We start from the raw sequence: 19,735 nt of genomic DNA, 5'->3' as shown, positions 1-19,735 counted from the left end.
ATCATGGGCGTGCACAAAGCTTTCCTGACAACTAGCTTTCCTGTTTACTCCTCTTCCTTGTTGACTTATATGTTAATAGAAGATTTCAGTCTTCCTAAGACCAAGCAAGCTGTATCAAGTGAACTGGACAGTTTCAATGCTTCCAGCTGCTTCTACTTTTCTTCTGCATCCGAGGAAGCAGCCTTACATTTTCAGAAGCTAGAAAAAGCCCTTTAAAAAAGGAGAGCGATGCAATATTGGGAAGGTTTGATGTCTTCCAAGAATCAGTCTTCCCAATTTGAAGCAAACTGGGCTCCCAGTTTACTACAGATAACAAGATCTTTGGCTTAGAGTTCTTTTGGAGTAACATAGCAATATGTCAGAATTGGCTAAGGAGAACTCCTTATTACCCACTAGGGTAGACCTGGTGGGAAACAGAGAATACTAGGCTTGTGATTTGCTTTGTGTTCTGAGGGATGCTATAGCCCAGAGGTGGGCAAACTATGGCTTGCGGGCCACATCCAGCCCACGGGACCGTCCTGCCCGGCCCCTGAGCTCCAGCTGGGGAGGCAAGCCCTCGGCCCCTCCCATGCAACCATGCCACTGCGTCGCCTGGGCTCTGGCCCACTGCTCTTGCTGTGCAGTGTGGCTGGCTCTGGCATGGTAAGGGGATGGGGAGCAGGGGGGCCCGGGGTGGAAGTCAAGGGACAGGGAGCAGGGGGTGGTTGGATGGGGCGGAGGTTTTGGGGGGGTGGTCAGGGGATGGGGAACGAGGGGGGGTTGGATAGGGCATGGGAGTCTCCGGGGGCTGGTCGGGGGTGTGGATAGGGGTTGGGACAGTCAGGTGACAGGGAGCAGGGGGGGTTGGATAGGGGATGGTTAGGGGTGGGGGGGTCCCAGGAGGGGGCAGTCAGGGGACAAGGAGCAGGGGGGCTGATAGGTTGGGGGTTCTGAGGGGGGCAGTTGGGGGGGTGGGAAGGGGCAGATAGGGGGTGGGGGCCAGGGCCAGGCTATTTTGGGAGGCACAGCCTTCCCTACCCGGCCTGCCATATAGTTTTGCGACCCTGATGGGGCTCTTGGGCCAAAAAGTTTGCCCAGTCCTGCTATAGCCAGTCTCCTCTTAGTACTGGATGCTGCTATCCCTCTTTGAGAGGCAGGGTTTTTTTGTGACTAGAATGGACTCACCGCTCCCGATGAGAGATGGGTTGATGGTGATTTGTTTGAAGGGAATGTTCCTTACTTTATACTTTTGATCTGAAACTGGATGGTGCTGGTAAAATGTTGGTCCTTTGGGCCATGAACATGGCTGCCTGTGTTCCTGAAATTCTGAATCTTGGTTGATGAACAACTTATCCTCTCCTCAGAATGCAACATGATGATGGGATTATAGAAATATAGGGCTGGAATACCTGTGCTGCAGCAGGATCAAATAACCTAGACCCTCTCGGACAGGTGTTTGTCTAACCTGCTCTTGCAAAGCCTCCACTGGTGGGATTCTGTAGCCTCCTTAGGTACCCTGTTCCAGTGCTTAACTAGCCTTGTAGTTAGACAGTTTCTCTAGTACCTAATCTGAATCTAACTTGCCGCAAACTAAGGGAAGATCCTAATTTAGGGCTAGATCGACATCTAATTAGACCAGCTGAGGATCTGGCCCCCTGTGCCTGAAAAGCCTGGTAATGTTTATATTGATATATTCCCATGTAGTTTTCTGAATGTCCAGACCTATTGACCACACTTGAGTAACTCCTTGATTCTTTTTATTCCTCTGTGTTTCCCATTACCAAATTCCAGGAGCACTGTAGTAGCTGAGGGACATTTTTCCAGTGCAGGAGCCATACTCTAGGCAATTGCCTGCACCTTGCTCATGTTACTAGGAAATTTCCAACTGGATTAATGTTAGTTAAAATTATTCAGGGCTTTCCTTCTTCCTTGGACTCCTAACAGGGGAGTCGTGTAAACATGGATCCCTTAATAATTGCCCTGTGTTTAAATGATGGGGTATATAGTAACATCCTGCACACCTTGCCTTCATAACTGGAGATAATCCCTTACTCTGTGGCCCTCCAAATTTTTGCTGGTGACATAAAACCATGACATAACACAAGAACGGCTGTGCGAGGTCAGACTAAAGGTCCATCTAGCCCAGTATCTTGTGTTCTGACAGTGGCCAGTCCACATGCTTCCAAGGGAATGAGCAGAACAGGGCAATTTTGAGTGATATATCCTCTGTCGCCCAGTCCCAGCTTCTGCCAGTCAGAGGTTTAGGGACACCCAGAGTGTGCAGTTGCATCTCTGACAGTCTTGGCTAATAGCTAGTGATGGACCTATCCTCCATGAACTTAGTTCTAAAAAGAATTTGATAAGTTTTATATTTTTGGCCTTCACAACATCGCCTGGCAAAGAGTTCTACAGGTTGGTTGATTGTGTACTGTGTGAAGAAATATTTCCTTTTGTTAGTTTTTAAACCTACTGTCTATTAATTTAATTGGCTGACTCCCTGATACTTGTGTTATGTGAAGGGGTAAATAACACTTCCCCATTCACTTTCTCTACCATCCATGATTTTGTAGACATCTATCGCATCCCCACCCCCTTAGCTGTCTTTCTAAACTGAATAGTCCCAGTCTTCTTTTGATCTCTCCTCATATAGAAGCTGTTCCACACCTCAAATCATATTTATTGCCTTTCTCTGTACCTTTTCCAGTTCTAGTGTCTTTTTTTTTTTTTTTTTTTTTTTTTTTTTGGGATGGGGCAACCAGATCTGCATGCAGTATTTTAGATGTGGGTCCTTTAGACAGGGATCCTGCTATTTACCTGTCTGCATTGTGAAAACTTACCATTTATTCCTTTGATTAATTTATACCCTTTGATTTTTGTCGTCTTTTAACCAGTTATGATTCATGAGAGGATACTTCCCTTTTTATCCATGACTGCTTACTTTGCCTAAGAGCCTTTAGTGAGAGACCATATTAAAGGCTTTCTGAAAGTCCAGGTACATTATATCGACTAGATCACCCTTGTCCACATGCTCACTGGCATCCTCAAAGAATTTTAATAGATTGTTGAAGCATGATTTCCCTTTACAAAAGCCATGTTGACATGTTCCCAAGATATTGTGTTTATATGTGCCTGATAATTCTGTTTGCTATGATTTCAACCAGTTTGCCTGGTACTGAAATTAATCTTACTGGCCTGTAATTTCCAGGATTGCCTCTGGAGCCCTTTTTTTTTTTTTTTTTTTTTTTTTTTTTAAATAGGAATTATATTAGCTACCCTCCAGTCATCTGGGACAGAAGTTGATTTAAGAGAGAGATTACATACCACAGTTCTGCAATTTCCTTTTTGAGTTCTTTCAAAACACTTGGCTGAATACCATCAGGTCCTGATGACTTTTATTACTGTTTAGTTCATCAGTTTATTCCCAAACCATCTCTATTGACACCTCAATCTGGGACAGTTCCTCAAATTTGTCACACAAGGATTGGTTCAGGTTTGGGAATCTCCCTCGCATCCTCTTCAGTGAAGACAGACGCAAAGAATTCATTTTGCTTCTCAGCAATGGCAGTGTCTTTCCTGAGTACTCCTTTAGCGCTTTGATCGTCCAGTGGCCCCATTGGTTGCTTAGCAGACTTTCTGCTTTTCATGTACTTAAGTTTAACTAGCTTCCTCGCTTTTTTATTAAATGCTATTGTGGGGTGTGAGTGTTTTTATATTTCCCCCCACCTATAGGGATGTTAAATTTAATTACATTATGGTCACTATCAGAGGGGTAGCCGTGTTAGTCTGCATCTGACGAAGTGGGTATTCACCCACAAACACTTATGCTCCAATATGTCTGTTAGTCTATAAGGTGCCACAGAATTCTCTGCCGCTATTATGGTCACTGTTACTGAGAAGTTCAGCTATAGTCCTTTCAGACCAGATCCTGTCCACCACTGAGGACTAAATCAAGAATTTCATTTCCCCTTGTGAGTTCCAGGACTAAGCTGCTCCAAGTAGTAGTCCTTAATGGTTTGTCGACATTTTTATCTCTGCATCTTATCCTGAGTGCATATACCCAATCAACCTGGAGATAGTTGAAATCCCCCATTGTTCTTGAGTTTTCTGGCTGTTGTAGTAGTAGTATCCTCTTTAATCTCCTTGAGCATTTCACAGTCCCCTCTCTGGTCAGGTGGCTGGTAGCATATTGCTATTGCTATACTTTCATTGTTCAAAGATAGAATTTTTGTCCATAGAGAGTCTATGGTACAGTTTGTCATTTTGAGATTTTTTTCTGTATTTGAGACTCTTTCTTTTATGTACAATAGAACCTCAGAATTATGAACGCCAGAGTTACGAAGTGACCAGTCAACCTCACACCTCATTTGGAACCAGAAGTACGCAATCAGGCAGCAGCAGAGATGAAGGGGGGGGAAAAAAGCAAATACAGTACTGTGTTAAACCTAAACCCCTAAAAATAAAGGGAAAGCAACATTTTCCTTCTGCATAGTAAAGTTTCAAAGTTGTATTAAGTCAATGTTCAGTTGTAGTAAACTTTTGAAAGAACAACCATAATGTTTTGTTCAGTTACAAACATTTCAGAGTTAAACAACCGCCATTCTCAAGGTATTTGTAACTCTGAGATTCTACTGTATAGTGCCATTCCTCAACAGTACAACCTACTCTGTCATTGCTATATACTTTATACTTCTCTAAATATAACCCGTTGGGGGGGCGGGAGGCACAGGGAAGCAGTACACACATTTTTCCTTACCCCACATGCTGGAGATGCATTTTCCCCTTTTTTAATTAGCCATGCATAGGTGGAAAGGGAACGTTGCTCAGAGAGAGAAAAGGAATTGTTGGTCAAATTGCCAACATGATCCTCACTCTATAGTGAATTTCTTGCCATTTTTAAATAGGGACCTTTGTTTCTTGAAGAAACTTCGTTCCTTAGACATACTTGTAAATTGGCTTTGTCAATTCAGTACCATTTGAGTCGCAAACCCTTCCCCCAAACTCAACAGAGCACTTGCTGATGTTACCTGGGTGACTGGCTGATCATGTGGTTTCCAGCTGCTACATTTAAAGTAATTTTATTGAGGCAGCAACCTGAGGGTGACTCTTTGGGGTATAACCCAGACCAGTAAGGGGTTGTCGCCACCTGTCCTGTAACTCTGGATGCCTTCAGTGCTATGCTGCTGTGGCTCACAACTTTTGACACACACACGTATGTCACACCCTGGCTTCCACAGCCTAGTTACTTTTTGCAGGGTGACCCCAACATTCCCCCAGTTCTGAATGTCCCCCAAGCCCTCTGCCCTGCAGTGTCCAGCTCTCTGCTGTAACACTCACAGAAGTTTTAAATTCATTGGTCTTTTAAAAGAGACAATACATTACAGCTCATTAATTTAACTGGGGTTTGAACAAACACTTATATTTCAGCCAGAGAACTCAAATGGTTCAGAGTAAAAGTGCAACAAACTTATTTAACAAAAAAATAGGATTAAGTGATACCAGATACAAGGCAGAAAGAAAGAAAGGGTTACAAGCAAACAAAAGTAAAAATACGCATCTAAAACTTAATTTCAGCAAGTTATCTTTTTCCTTAGCAGATTTCTCTCCTAAATTCAGTTCAGTCTTCAACCCCCCTTGCTGAAGGACCCAACAGTCTGATTTCAAGAGCTCTGGCCCCTTTGAATCCATCAGGTGATGGATTCCAAAATGGCTTTCTGTTTCTGCTTATATCTGGCAAAGTTTATTGACCCTGTTAAAAGGCAGGAAGACTTCCTGCTGTTCTTCCCTTCATATTGATTTCCCATCTCCCTGCTGATTCAGAAGTAAATGGGGCTTCTATTGTTTTGATTTCATAATGCTTAATTTATATTGGAGGAAGGTAGATGAATCATAGAATCATAGAATATCAGAGTTGGAAGGGACCTCAGGAGATCATCTTGTCCAACCCCCTGCTCAAAGCAGGACCAATCCTCAATTTTTGCCCCAGATCCCTAAATGCCCCCCTCAAGGATTGAACTCTAAACCGTGGGTTTAGCAGGCCAATGCTCAAACCACTGAGTTCCCTTCCCTCCTGCCTGGGGAAAACCTGTTTCTCCCTGGGTTTGATCACAGACTTTAAAGCATAATATCAGTGAGTATTCATAATTACTCGTGTAGCATAAATGCACACATTTCAGTATATTAATCCCCAGTGTCATAGGCTTTCATAAATTCAGTTACTTGATACTCCTATTATATTGTTCATTTCAATTGCTTATTATTTGAGTGTCAGACCCCTGTCTTCACAGTCCAGTAAACCTTTGATATATATTTGAAAAGTAAGCCCAGACAAAGTATGGTATCTACATCCCAGCAAGATGTAGGAAGCCCTGTCTTCCCAAAGTTCATTGACTCTCTGCTTCAGGAGGCCAGAAGGCTCCTTGAGGGTGCAGTCTCCATCCCCTAGCAAGATTAAGTATTCATTTTTCAATGGCTTTGTTTACTTGCATGTAAATGTACTTTTTCTTTGTATTTAGTCATGCCTTTACATTGATTCCATTTGCTTGAATGTGTCTCCACGCTGCTCCTTCTGAAAGAGGCATGGCTTAGATACTACCTGACAGATATATTTTAAGAACACATTTACAGCATGTATCTACAAAGTCCTTTTCTGGGTTTACCATACATCCATCACACAATGATTTTCAGGACCAGCATGTTACCAGTTTGTATATACCTTGCATGACACTTTGTAGATAATGATTGACAACAGCATGTTAGATGTAGTGACCTTGACCGCCTGACAAGAGTTGCTGACCGAATAATGAACCCCCAATGGACCTTTGTCATGCTGGGTCATTAGTGTCAGGTTCCTAAACAGAGGAAGCTTCTTTAAAAGTTATTGAGTATCTACTGTTTCCCTTGAATTCAGTGGGATTTGGGTGCTCAGCACTTGTGAAAATCAGCCCACTTCTTTTAAGTTTAGGGGCCTAATTTTAGGCCATTAAATACTTCCCATGTAAGCAGCTGTTGCAATTACCTCAGGGAACATTTGTCACTGTGAATGGGAAAGAAGGTTGTCTCTGTCTGTGAACACCTCCTATATATAAATTGGTTAGTCTCTAAGGTGCCACAAGTACTCCTTTTCTTTTTGCGAATACAGACTAACACAGCTGTTACTCTGAAACCTCCTATATACAATCTTGTTGTTGTTGTTGCTATGTAAACTAGGTCAAAAATTGCTCCCTGTTATTGCAGGGGTCACAAGTCAGAAAGTTACTTTATTCTGCCCAAACTTCTAACCACTTTCAACAGGGATCTAGAGAGGAATTGATAGCATTTTAAGATCACACCATTCAATTCTGGCATATCCACAAGTTTCAAAGATTGCATAGCTTTGAGACTTCCTTTGAAACAAGGATGACTTCAGTCGTGAACATGACCTAAAATAACTTCAAATACTGGTTTGTTTGTCGGTATCACAAGGTTCTGTGTCAGCACATTACAACATACTGAAGTAATTTAATAAGACTTCAAAGATATCTGATGTTAACAATTGTCCAGGATGCCACACCTTGAATCCAGGTGGCTCCAGCAAATGAAATTCCTTGGCAAGTGTGCCTGCCATCCCTTAGCTCATGATATCTTAATTGTATGCCTTAGGAATAACATTCCATATTGGCAACCAGAGTTCTTCAGGTTACTGTCAGTAGCTAGAACTTGAATCTAGCATTCTAACTGACAGACTTAAGGCCCATAGGGACCATTCTGTAGGAGGTCAGACTAAATGATCATAACACAGCCATAGAATTAATTCTTTAATCTGATGATGCAGGTCTAAAACTCACATAGATTCCATAATACAACCATAACAGATGTGGTTTTAGACAATCCATCCCCACTCCTAGTCTGATTGACTGACTAACAACTTCCTGGAAAAGTCACAGCATGGGCTAACTGAAAGAATGTGTGACTTTAGCTTGGTCAATATGTGGAGGACTGCATGCACCCACCAGCAGTCACTGAATCTTGCTTACGCTGTCAAAGCTATACCTTTCTCCTGGTGATCCACATTTCCTGCCTTCCTAGGTTTGAGTCAGTTTGCGCTACTGATACATTGAATAGCTAGCAACCCTCTAGTGCTTTCCACTGTAACAATGAGGTCCATCCTTTTAAAAATATTCTAATTTAGTTTTTCTTTTAGAAACTACTTTTTTTCTGGTTCTCTTGATACTCCTTCCCCAGAGTGCTCCAAACTGGATGCAATTATGTAGGGGAAAACTTGAGAGAGTAGCTAGGGAGGGACACCATCTCCTCCAGCCACGGTCAAGTGCAGACTGATCTATTGGTGTCACCCTCAGCTCCCACCTTGAAGGAAACAGAACTTTCCTTCGCTTTATGCAGCACCGCTGATTGCAAAACTTCAGACACCCCATCGCCTATTCCTCCTTTCCAGATCAAATAGGCTGCCTCCTGCTGTCTAACACCCCTCCCCACTCTTTCACATGACTCCTCCTAGCATCCAGGCTTCCTCTGCTTTCTCCTTTCTCTCCCTTCCCCCCCAGGCTAAATTTCACTTGGAATCCACCTAACTGGGGCTAGGGTGGGAACCTCTGCTTCTGTTGACTCCTAAACAAACAAGGGGGACTTGAGCACAGGCAAATAGTAAAGCTCTGAAGGCACTGCTGGCGGAAGCAGTGGCTACACTATGACTTAGGTGCTGCGATTCATTAGTAATAGCTTGGCTTGGGATCATGCAGGTACCTGGGTCTGATGGAACAGGACCAGGCTCTGCTTACAGTAGTTTTAAATTGCTATTTTAATACAAGCCATGCCCCAGGGAGCACTGGTTGGCTGTTGGTGAACTTCTCAGGTGCCAGAGTTTTTAAGACCAGAAGGGACCACTAGATGGTCTTGGCATTTGGCCTCAACCCACACAGCACACCCAACTTCAGTGTCAGGAGGTGAATGCACCAGGCTGTAGCTTCTTGGCTAACTGGTATGTTAATAGCACACTCACCAATACCACTGCTATTATTTTTCAATGTCTGCAAATATTCACTATGGGGTTGGGGGAGTAAGAATGCATTTGCAGAATTCTTGTGCTCATGGATGTTACAGGCTAGTAAAATTGGTGAGAACCAGCTGTTCCATGAGAAATCTGTACCCCCGTCCCCACACATCCCTGCATCCCATTCCTAGCCTTCAAGCTGCCAGCATCTGTGTCTGAGACACCAGCATCTTACCTCTGGCTAAAATAACCAGACTGTCCAAGGTGCAGCACAGAAGTAACCGAAATACTTCATCTTAAGCTGCTCCAATGTAAAGTTGTGGCAGGCAGCAGGTAAGGCAAATTGTCATTTGGCATTTCTCCTCTGGAGACCATGTCTTCTTTCTGTAAATACCAATCAACCCTGCAATTGATAGGCAGAATGCTTTGCCCACATAGAGCTTGTAAACTTCAATAGAGAGCTATCAATTTCAAGATCAAGGCCCAAATGTTTAACTAGCTTTGTTTACTGTCCACATTTATGGCACCATGGGATGACATTAAAAAACATTCCCCCACGTGCTCTTGAGATTTTTTTTTTTTTCCTTGTCCTAGTGAAGTCTCTAAAGCTAGGAGGAGACCAGTTGAATTTGCTGTGAACTGTACCAGCGTGAAATGTCGGTGTGTGTGTGTGGTACTACATCATTAATGCATGGAAGCGCTCAATGGCCTTCAGTGGAGGCAGACCCCAGATCCATAACCTTCCAGATGCTTTTCTGGATTTTTCGTAAGTTTCTGCCCAATGCTAAATCTGGATCTTCTAAGCATCCAGTAAAACAAGTCCTGTTAATATTTAAAATACTTGGCCACAATTCTACGGATTTACTCTTGATTCCTAACTGGAAGAGGAATTTTCCATTTGATATGGTGAAACTGATGCATGTGGCGGCCTGCAGACAAGCATCGCCTACAACTTAATGAGTTTCAGGAGCTGAACACCTTTCAGGATTAAGTCCTTTAATGCTACTTATGTAGTTAGTGCTCATGAACAAGTTTTTGTTTTGGACTTACTTGTATCAGCTGAGTATACCTGTGTCCATTGTACTGTGTCTGAGTTATATTGTCTCATTTAGCAAGAAGTGAGCTGTAGCCCCCGAAAGCGTATGCTGAAATAAATTTGTTCATCTCTAAGGTGCCACAAGTACTCCTGTTCTTTTTGCAGATACAGACTAACACGGCTGCTACTCTGAAACCTGTCATTTAGAAGATGGTTTGTCTTTCTCCAGTTCCTATATCTTTAGCATACCAACAGTTCTCACTCAGTACAGTATCTTTCCTGGGAAAGCCCTTGTAAAATGCAGGCAATAGTAGCATCACTGAAAGTGACAGGTTTCAGAGTAGCAGCCATGTTAGTCAGTATTTGCAAAAAGAAAAGGAGGACTTGTGGCACCTTAGACAAACAAATTTATTTGAGCATAAGCTTTCATGAGCTACAGCTCACTTCATCGGATGCATTCAGTGGAAAATACAGTGGGGAGATTTATATACATAGAGAACATGAAACAATTGGTGTTACCATACACACTGTAACAAGAGTGATCACTTTAAGGTGAGCTATTACCAGCAGGAGAGCGGGGCGGGGGGAGAAGAAATCTTTTGTAGTGATGATCAAGGTGGGCCATTTCCAGCAGTTGACAAGAACTGAGGAAAGTGGCAGGGGATAAACATGGGGAAATAGTTTTACTTTGTGTAATGACCCATCCATTCCCAGTCTCTATTCAAGCCTAAGTTAATTGTATCCAGTTTGCAAATTAATTCCAATTCAGCAGTCTCTCGTTGGAGTCTGTTTTTGAAGGTTTTTTTTTTTTGTTGAAGAATTGCAACTTTTAGGTCTGTGATAGAGTGACCAAAGAGATTGAAGTGTTCTCCAACTGTTTTTTGAATGTTATAATTCTTGATGTCTGATTTGTGTCCATTTATTCTTTTATGTAGAGACTGTCCAGTTTGACCAGTGTACGTGGCAGAGGGGCATTGCTAGCACATGATGGCATGTATCACATTGGTAGCTGTGCAGATGAACAAGCCTCTGATAGTGTGGCTGATGTGATTAGGCCTTATGATGGTAAAACTTTCCGTTTGTGCCATGCTATCAGGCTTTGTGGCAAATCTAAAGATCCCTCGGTCTCTCCCCACACATTACTAATTTTGGATGACAGACTAGATTGGTGAAAGAATTACAGCTGCATATGATTCAGAACAGTTGTGCCTGCCCTGGAAGTGCCCACAGTACAAAAAGGTATGCTATGATTCAACAGTTCACACCTTTCACGGCAGGTTTAAGACATGTTAGGAGTGAACCACACCCTTATGGTCTGGGGAAAATATTACTTTTTGTCTAGGACTTAAATACAGAAACTCTGTTGCTATATTTGCCGACTAAATCCCATAAGTCAAATAGTGTGGGGATGGGAAAGGAATAAAAATCAGAATTGATCTCTTCTGTGCAGAGTATATCCAGAAAGTAGGCTTCTCTAGTACAGCTGGCATTTGTAGTAAATAGGGGTGTTCTGACATACATACATATGTTTTTAGTGTGCTGATAGAGTTATGACAGTCTCTTAACTGCTGTCTGATGCACACTAGCTGAGTTGGAGGACCCTTACCTGCATATTTCTTTGCAACATTTTAAAGTGTTTTTTAACCCTTGAATCCAGCAGAAAAACCGAGTTCTAAATAGCAACATCATGTTCCCTATTTCTTCCCTGTCTGTGATTCTCACAAAACTGGGAAACATGCAGACCTTTTTTCATGGCAACCAGCATTATGGCCTCTTTTCCTGTATTCGCTTTGCTAAGTTTCAGTGTCTCCTAGTGGTCTCTATTCACTTACTTACCGCTGCAGCTGTCCACAATACGATATTCCTGTGTCCACTTCATATGCTTTAATAGACTATACTGACTGTCTAGTGCCCTTATACAGGATAAGTCATTAACACTGGATTATGACTCCTCTTTGCAGGATCAAACAAACTGATGAGAGACCACTTCAAAGTAGTAAGGATACAGAAAATCACAGGAGAAAATAAATTGCTTTTTGTTTTTACTGTTCCCTCCTGCTCCAGTAAGAAATATTCCAAAATATTTGGAATAACCTGGAAAATGCTTGGAAAGACTTTAACAAGCTTTATATCAAAGCTACCTTTTGGGTTCTGACCTGTTGGGATGATTCCAGAGAGACTCATACAAGCCAGTAGTTTATACCATCTCTGCTATGAAACTGACCTAAGGACTTTACGTACGTGTGTGTGTGTATTGATCTTTTGACCATTTTTTTTAACTTTCCTTTCTTTTTCCTTAATTTATTATTAAACCTTTAGTCTTAGTTACATAAGGATTGGCATCAGCACAATTATTGGGTAAATCTGAGACTTATATTGACCTGGGCATAAGTATCCAGTTCTTATGGGATTGGTGAACCTCACATATTGTGAATCAGGTTTTCAATAACCCTTCACTAGATTAGACTTAGCTGTCTCGAGGGTACCCAAGGGCTGGAATGCGTAAAGGGGACTGTATTTGGCTCCTTGTTAACTGGTGTATTACAGAAGCTGTTTTTGTTACTGGCTTGGTGAATCTAATTCTAGAATAAACTACCCGTTTGGGAATTGTCTGCCCTATTCCTTTCAGTCTGCCCTTAGTGCAGCCCATCCAGGCACCCCGGTCACAGAAGGGGTGTATGGTATGTAGTTACTATGCTTTAGGGAGCATAGTAACTTCAGTTATCTCAAACACTGTAGCTAACCCCAAAGTTAACCAGTTCAGTGTATCTCTGCTGACAAACACTCACTGAAACAAATCCTTTTCACAAAGGGTGTTTTTGACGCAGTGAAGATAAAGCCAAACTCCTTAATGCTTATGGATAGGTTCTCAAACACTTCTGACTGCAATCTAACTAAAACGGCTTTGGGGGCCAGGTTTACAGACCTACTGAGATGCTTTTGTAAGCTTCATAGGCACCTAAGTCAAGGGGGGAGAGGTACCTAAACTGTTTCGGTGATTTTGGTAAACCCCACTAAGCACATTATACCTTTTGAAAAGCTGCCCTTGGTCTCTAGGGTGGTGTATGTACCATGCTATCTAATAGAACCAAGTAACATATTTGGATGAAAGGCAAGGTAAATATTAATATAAAGAACGGAAGGGGGAGTCCAATGGCAATGAGCAGTCTTTCAAGTCTCACCCTTCAGTAATGGCTATTGTGGCCACGCTCTGGCCCCCAGGCCACATCTGGCCCCTGGGACCATCTCGCCCGGCCCCTGAGCTCCTGGCCCAGGAGGCTTGCCCCCGGCCTTTCCCCACTGTCCCCCCTCTCCTGCAGTCACGCCGCCACGCGCTCATGCAGGGCAGAGTGGCAGAGAGTCTGGCTCCGGCCTGGCGGCGCAGCAGTCGGACATGCTTCTCTGAGCAGCATGGTAAAGAGGGCGGAGCCGGAGGAAAGGGGCAGTCAGGGGACAGGGGGCGGTTGGATGCGGGGGTCAGCAGGGGACAGGGAACAGAGGATGGTTGAATAGGGCAGAGGTTGGGGGGGGCAGGGGATGGGAAACGGGGGGTGGGGTTCTGGGGGGCGGTGGTCGGGACAAAGAGCGGGGGGGGGGTTGGATGGGTGGAGTGTTTTGAGGGGGGCAGTCAGGGGGTGGGGAAGGGTCGGATGGGGGAGGGGGGGCAGGCTGTTTGGGGAGGCACAGTCTTCCCTACCCGGCCCTCCATACAGTTTCGCACCCCGATGTGGCCCTTGGGCCAAAAAGTTTGCCCATCCCTGCTATCAGCACTCTATATCAGAGCTTCATACGTTCGTATGTAGTCATTACTTCTATATCAAGACACAATAAATACTATACAACACCTGCAGAACCTCCAGCTGATGGGAAGGGTCCGAGGTGCTGCAATAGCATGTGCCTAAATTATTCGTATGTGGGCACATACAGTTCGGCATCTAAATCAAAGTGGCCTGGTTTTCAGAAGTGCTGAGCCTTTGTGTCACCCATTGCAGTCACTGAACGTTGTGGGTGCTCAGGTCACTTTTTGTTTTAGGTGCCTAACATTAAGGTCTCTTGTTTGAAGAACTTCGCATTTATGAACATTTATGCTCCTGCCAGTATCTCTTCTACTTTCCATTCAATACAGCAGCACTTTCATTCTGTGATGGTTGACATAGATTCTATGTATGGCTGCATCTCCTAAGATTCCAAATGTGAGAGTGCCAATGTGTCTACGCTTCTGCTGAGTGGAGTGGGGAAGACAGCAAGGTTTAGGTTAGTATTTGGGCTAATAGGATTAGCTAGCCTTCATTATCCATGTCTTTCAGCATCCTCCCATTTCCACTAGAAAACATGTCAATTTTCAGAAAGTTCAGCATCCACACCCGGTTTCTCCAGCAAGGAGACCCTTCCTCTGACCCTACCCGCAGTATAGGAACTTTATATAATGGGTCTGTTGTCACAAAAAACAGGGCCCCTTCCCTGCTGACCAGGGCTGTTTCTGTTTACTTTTTCTCTTCCCCAGCCCCCCACCAGCATAAAAGGATAGATGGCTTTTCTGACCGTTTTGGGCCAAGATTTCAGAAATGTCTTCTGTTTTGGAGCCCACCAACACTGTTTTGTGCAGGCAAGCCAGGTAGCTGGACATCTGCATTTGCCAAGAAAAAGTTTGTTCCTGCAGACTAGAGGTTTGGGAGCACACAATAGTGCAACCATAAAGTAGGGTGGGCAATTCTGGATGGAAGCTCTTTGAAAATCTGCCCCCTGTATTTATACCTGCTTATATAAAGGTAGCTCACTTGGCCAAATGCTATCTACCTCTTCCCTTGGCTAGATACTTGTATCTGTCAAACAGTAATTTTTATGGAGGAAATAACTACTCACGCTGTAATTAGTCTGAAGTAATTCCCTAAGGAAACATCTATGCTACAATCCTATAACTATTCCCTAGACCAGTGTTTCAAATCATCTGTTCACGGTTGGGGGCAGACTTGCTAGCAGAGTCTGAACAAGAGTTGCTCCGGCAACAGTTTGCCTCCTGCTAGGCCCACATTTGCTGGGGTGGTACTTTTAAGTGCTCTTTGAAGCATGTTTGTTTCATAATCCAAACACCATAGTTTTAGAAGCATCTGCATCTATTTGCAGTTCTCCTGTATAACTGTTTAGCTTCCTGTGTCTCTTTCCTTTTCAAATGTCTTGGTCTCCCAATTTAATCTTTGTTTAGAACTGAGACCCTAAAACATGCAGGTGAGCTTCTGGTTCTAAAGATAACACCTATAGGAACATTTGGGCAATACTCCCAAAAAAAAAAAAAATCTAGTTGTATGGCCTTTTGGCTGTGATGCAGACTTTGCAAAGTATCCGTTTACTATCGTCTGCCCTGTATCCAGGTCTGTATCCTATTTGCATGTTTCAAATTAGTGTTTTGTCAGTAGATCTACAATTCCAGGCTTTTAGTGCGCACAGTGCTTCTTGCAGGAGTAACCTCCTGTAACCTTAACCCGAATAAGAGTAGGAGGCATTGTATGGGCTTTACTAGGAGGTGCTCTTCCTAGCACAACTCTTGCATATGAATATATTTACTTAATACATAAAAATCTTTTGCCAGAGCTTGCTCCAGAACTTAGCTGTTGCTAGTGTCTTCCCTGCAAGGCACACCCTCCCCAAATTCTTTGTTTCCACTTTTTTAGAGACACTCAGACCCTTTTATATCCTGGGTTTGAGTTAATAATACTCATCTCTCTGGCTTGTATCTAAGGTGAGTCAGCAGAATGGTTCTACATCTTTATGCATAGTGCTGAAGCCTGATACCCTATTTATAAGAACAACAAACTGGAATTAAACTGTCAAGTAGTTTTTGTTAAATCCTAAATAGTAATACTTGTTCCTTTAGGAGTACAACTGTCTGTAAATAAATTCCTAGATAAGTCAGTGCCTGGGACTGATCTTATATTTTTCCAGGAGGGTGCTCCAGCCTGAGGCTGAGACCTTGCCCCCACTCCTTCCCCCAAGGCCCCTCCCCCGCTCCACGTCTTCCCGCCACCTCCCCCAGACCTCCCACCCACCTGCTGCTCTCTGACCTCCCTAGAGCGCCTCCTGCCAGCCACCAAACAGCTAATGGGCCCCAGAGCAACCACAGAGTTGGCACCTGTGGATACAGTGGAATAATGGCCTGAAACAAAAGGGTACATTTAATTTTTAACTAAGAGGAAACCATTTTTTAGAAGGAAGGTCAGTTAGATGTGGCAGTTGAAGTACCATCACTAGCAACTTTCACAGTCTGCTAGGTAAAACATATGTACAGTGAAAAGAAATCCCAACCTAGGATGGTCAGGATTAGACTTTCTGGGTCATCTAGCCCTTGACAGTACTTCCAAATTATTTCTGTAACTTCTCTAACCTGATGGAGTAAAGCTGCTGGACCAGTAGCAAAAACCAACAAAAATACCCATCTCAATTTCCTAACACCTTGATCAAGGTGTTATCTATGAGGGCTATCGGGCGGTGTGTGCAATAAGAGAACTAGCCAATTAAAAAGGAAAAGCTCTCTAGTTTGTAGTGTAACCTATTCCTAAACAAAATACTTCATTTAACATGAGTTAAGGTTCCTCTTCTCAATTAACTAAACCATAAAAATTTAAGAAATACAAAGTTAAAGATTAAAAGGTTACAAAGTCCAGTACTCAAGTTAGGAAATGCCAGAAGGACTGTTGCCTGTACAACCTTAATTTGGCCCCCAGTCTGTAGGCCTTTAATTAGATGCAGAAATGACCACCTGTGAAGAGTCTGGGGTAAGTTACTTGCTCAACATCACACAGGAACTCCAGTTGAAGAAGCAGGGATAGAATCGAATTCTTCAGGGCAACATTCAAACACCTAAGTCATGAGACCATCCTTTTCTCTTCCTGCTGTCCCCAGTTTCATTCACTCTCCAACTTCTGCAACAAATGAAGCAGGATCCCACAGGTGATAGCTTCCTTTACTACGCAACCTAAATTCACCCCACAGCAGATCTGTCCTATGCAGTGAATGAGACTGGAGTCCTGTGGCTTTCTAAATTGTGTATACACACAAAGGGGCCAACTTAGGGTTGCAGTGGCAACATTCATTCTGGCATTTTCTAACTTGAGGGCACTTGACTTGGTAACCCTTTAATTCTTAACTTTGTATTTCCTCATATTTTATGCTTTAGTTGGCTGTTTTGAGAATGACCTTAACTAGTGTTAAATGGAAGTTTTGTTTTTGAATTTCCTTAGTTTTTTCCCCTATTAATAAGTGTACTGTTTAAATAATAAAGCACTTACACATTTGTTGTCATTGTATATTCTTTTTTGCCACTGTTATCTCCATTTTACCTCTAGGCCCTGTGTTCATTAATATGTTGGAATTAATTAAATTAAAATTGTATTAAAAAAAACTAGGGCTGTCGATTAATCGCATGACCTCTGGAATGGTGGTTGAAGCATGAACGGACATGTGACTCTTTAATGCACCTGGCATGTAAATATCTTGCAACGCCATCTACAGTAGTACCATGCGAACACCTGTTCTCGCTTTCAGGTGATAATGTAAACAAGAAGCGGGCAGCATGATCTCCTGCAAATGTAAACAAACTTGTTTGTCTGAGCGATTAGCTGAACAAGAAATAGGACTGAGTGGACTTGTAGGCTCTAAAGTTTTACATTTTGTATTGTTTTTTGAATGCATTTTTTTTGTATATAATTCTACATTTGTAAGTTCAACTTGCCCAAATTAATTGGTTAGTCTCTAAGGTGCTACAAGGACTCTTAGTCGTTTTTGCTGATACAGACTAACACAGCTACCAGGCTGAAACCTTTCATGATCAAGATTGCATTACAGTACTTGTATTAGGTGAATTGAAAAATACTATTTCTTTTGTTTTTTTTACAGGGGAAAATATTTGATTTAAAAAAAAACTGAGCACTTTACACTTTATTTTGTATTATTAAAATCAATATACTGTATTTGAAAATGTAGAAAACATTCAAAAATATTTAAATAAATGGTATACTATTGTTTAGCAGGGCGATTAATCACAATTAATTGTTTTAATCACTTGACAGCCCTAAAAAAATCTTTTTATTGAAATTTCTAAATTACAGTTTTTAAATTTTTACAGAAACTGGAATCGCTATCTATAATGCCCCACGTCGTCTTAAAAAACAAACAAATATTCTGAAAGTCATAACTTCCCAAACTTGCGAGAAACATCTAAACACAAAATTGCAGATCCTTTTTCCATATATTGTATCTTATTTTCATGTAACCCTTTTTGAGCAAGGTAACATAAGAAGAGTTGAACTGCATCTGACTCGTGGACTGTCTAGACAGTCCACACTGTCTTCTGACAGTGGCCAGTGCCAGATGCTTTGGAGGGAATGAACAGAACAAGGCACTTATCAAGTGGTCCATCTACTGTGGTCCAGTTCCAGCTTCTGGCAGTCAGAGGTTTAGGGACACTTAGCGCCTGGTGTTACATCCCTACCCATCTTGGCTAATAGTGAGCGATGGACCTATCCTCCATGAACTTACCTAATTCTTTTTAGAACCCAGTTACACTTTTGCCCTTCACAACATCCCATTGCAACAAGTCTCCCAGGTTGACTGTGCATTGTATGAAGTATTTCCTTTTGCTTATTTTAAATGTGCTGCCTGTTACCTTCATTGGGTGACCCCTGGTTCTTGTGTTATTTGAGGAGGTAAATAAGACATCCCCATTTCCTTTCTCCACACCACTCATGATTTTATAGCCTTTTACCCATGGGCAGTAGGTCAAAGCAGACTAAGCCTCCCCTGGCCTCCGTTGTGGCCCCCGGCCCCGTGTTCTCCTGGGAAGCCCCTCCCTCCTTCCCCCTTAGTCATCTCTTTTCTAACAAACAATTACCCTTAGAACGCAGTAGGAGCTTAACCACCTCCAGTCTGCTCTCATTACAGACCCTCCTGGGACCCTTCTTTGCAATAGTGCAATGAGAGTCTGAGGTAAATCAGTTGTCAAAAGCAGTCATTGCCATGATAACCAGGGCTCCAGTGACACTCCCCAAAGAGTGATGAGTGGCTGATAATCTTTGATGTCATAATGTTACTGCTCAGGCAGCAGCAGCAAGGGGTAGTAAATTGGTGCTGAGGGAGGAGATGAGGCTTTCCCAGTGTTCTTAAATTTTTTTGAAATTTCCTTTAAATAAATAACATACAAACACTAATGCTCATTGGAGAGTATTCCACTTATGCGTTAATTAGTGACTGACCATTCATTCAAATTCCCCAGGCCATGTTGACAAAAAAAGGTCAGATGCTGATCTGCAAATCCTGTAAAAACTGAAAATTGTGATGCAGCTATCGGCGTGCTCTTGCTTCTGAAACACCAAAATACCCTCTGGAGGCTGGAGTTCTTGCTTTCTCAGGTGTTGTGTGTCCCACATTGGTTATCCAAAATTAGTGGACCCTTTTGACTTTACTCTCTCTACCTTAGTTCCACATCTGTAAAATGAGGGTAATAATAGTCCTTTGCCTCACCGGGGTGTTGAGAAAATAAATTCATTAGCGTTTGTCAAGCAGTCAGTCCATAATGAGGGCCACAGAGATGTCCATGACAAAATTAATTATTCTGTATTCAGCATAGGGTTTGAATAGTGTGCAGTAAATAAGGCCATGGTCAATGCATTGAACAATGAGGCTAAAACAAAATATTGAGTAGCTGCTCATTAAGTGATCATTGCCCAACCTGAGCACTGAAG

General features: G+C 42.7%; 1 protein-coding gene across 1 annotated transcript in view; it reads left to right on the top strand.

The window, feature by feature from the left end:
• COL4A5 (collagen type IV alpha 5 chain) overlaps positions 1-19,735 on the top strand; it is a 139,605-nt gene that overhangs the window by 43,947 nt on the left and 75,923 nt on the right. The window lies entirely within an intron of this gene.

The sequence above is a fragment of the Lepidochelys olivacea genome (genome assembly GCF_965140295.1).
Source record: "Lepidochelys olivacea isolate rLepOli2 genome assembly, chromosome: 9".
NCBI classification, from domain to species: Eukaryota; Metazoa; Chordata; order Testudines; family Cheloniidae; genus Lepidochelys; species Lepidochelys olivacea.
This window is presented reverse-complemented; position numbering and strand designations above follow the sequence as displayed.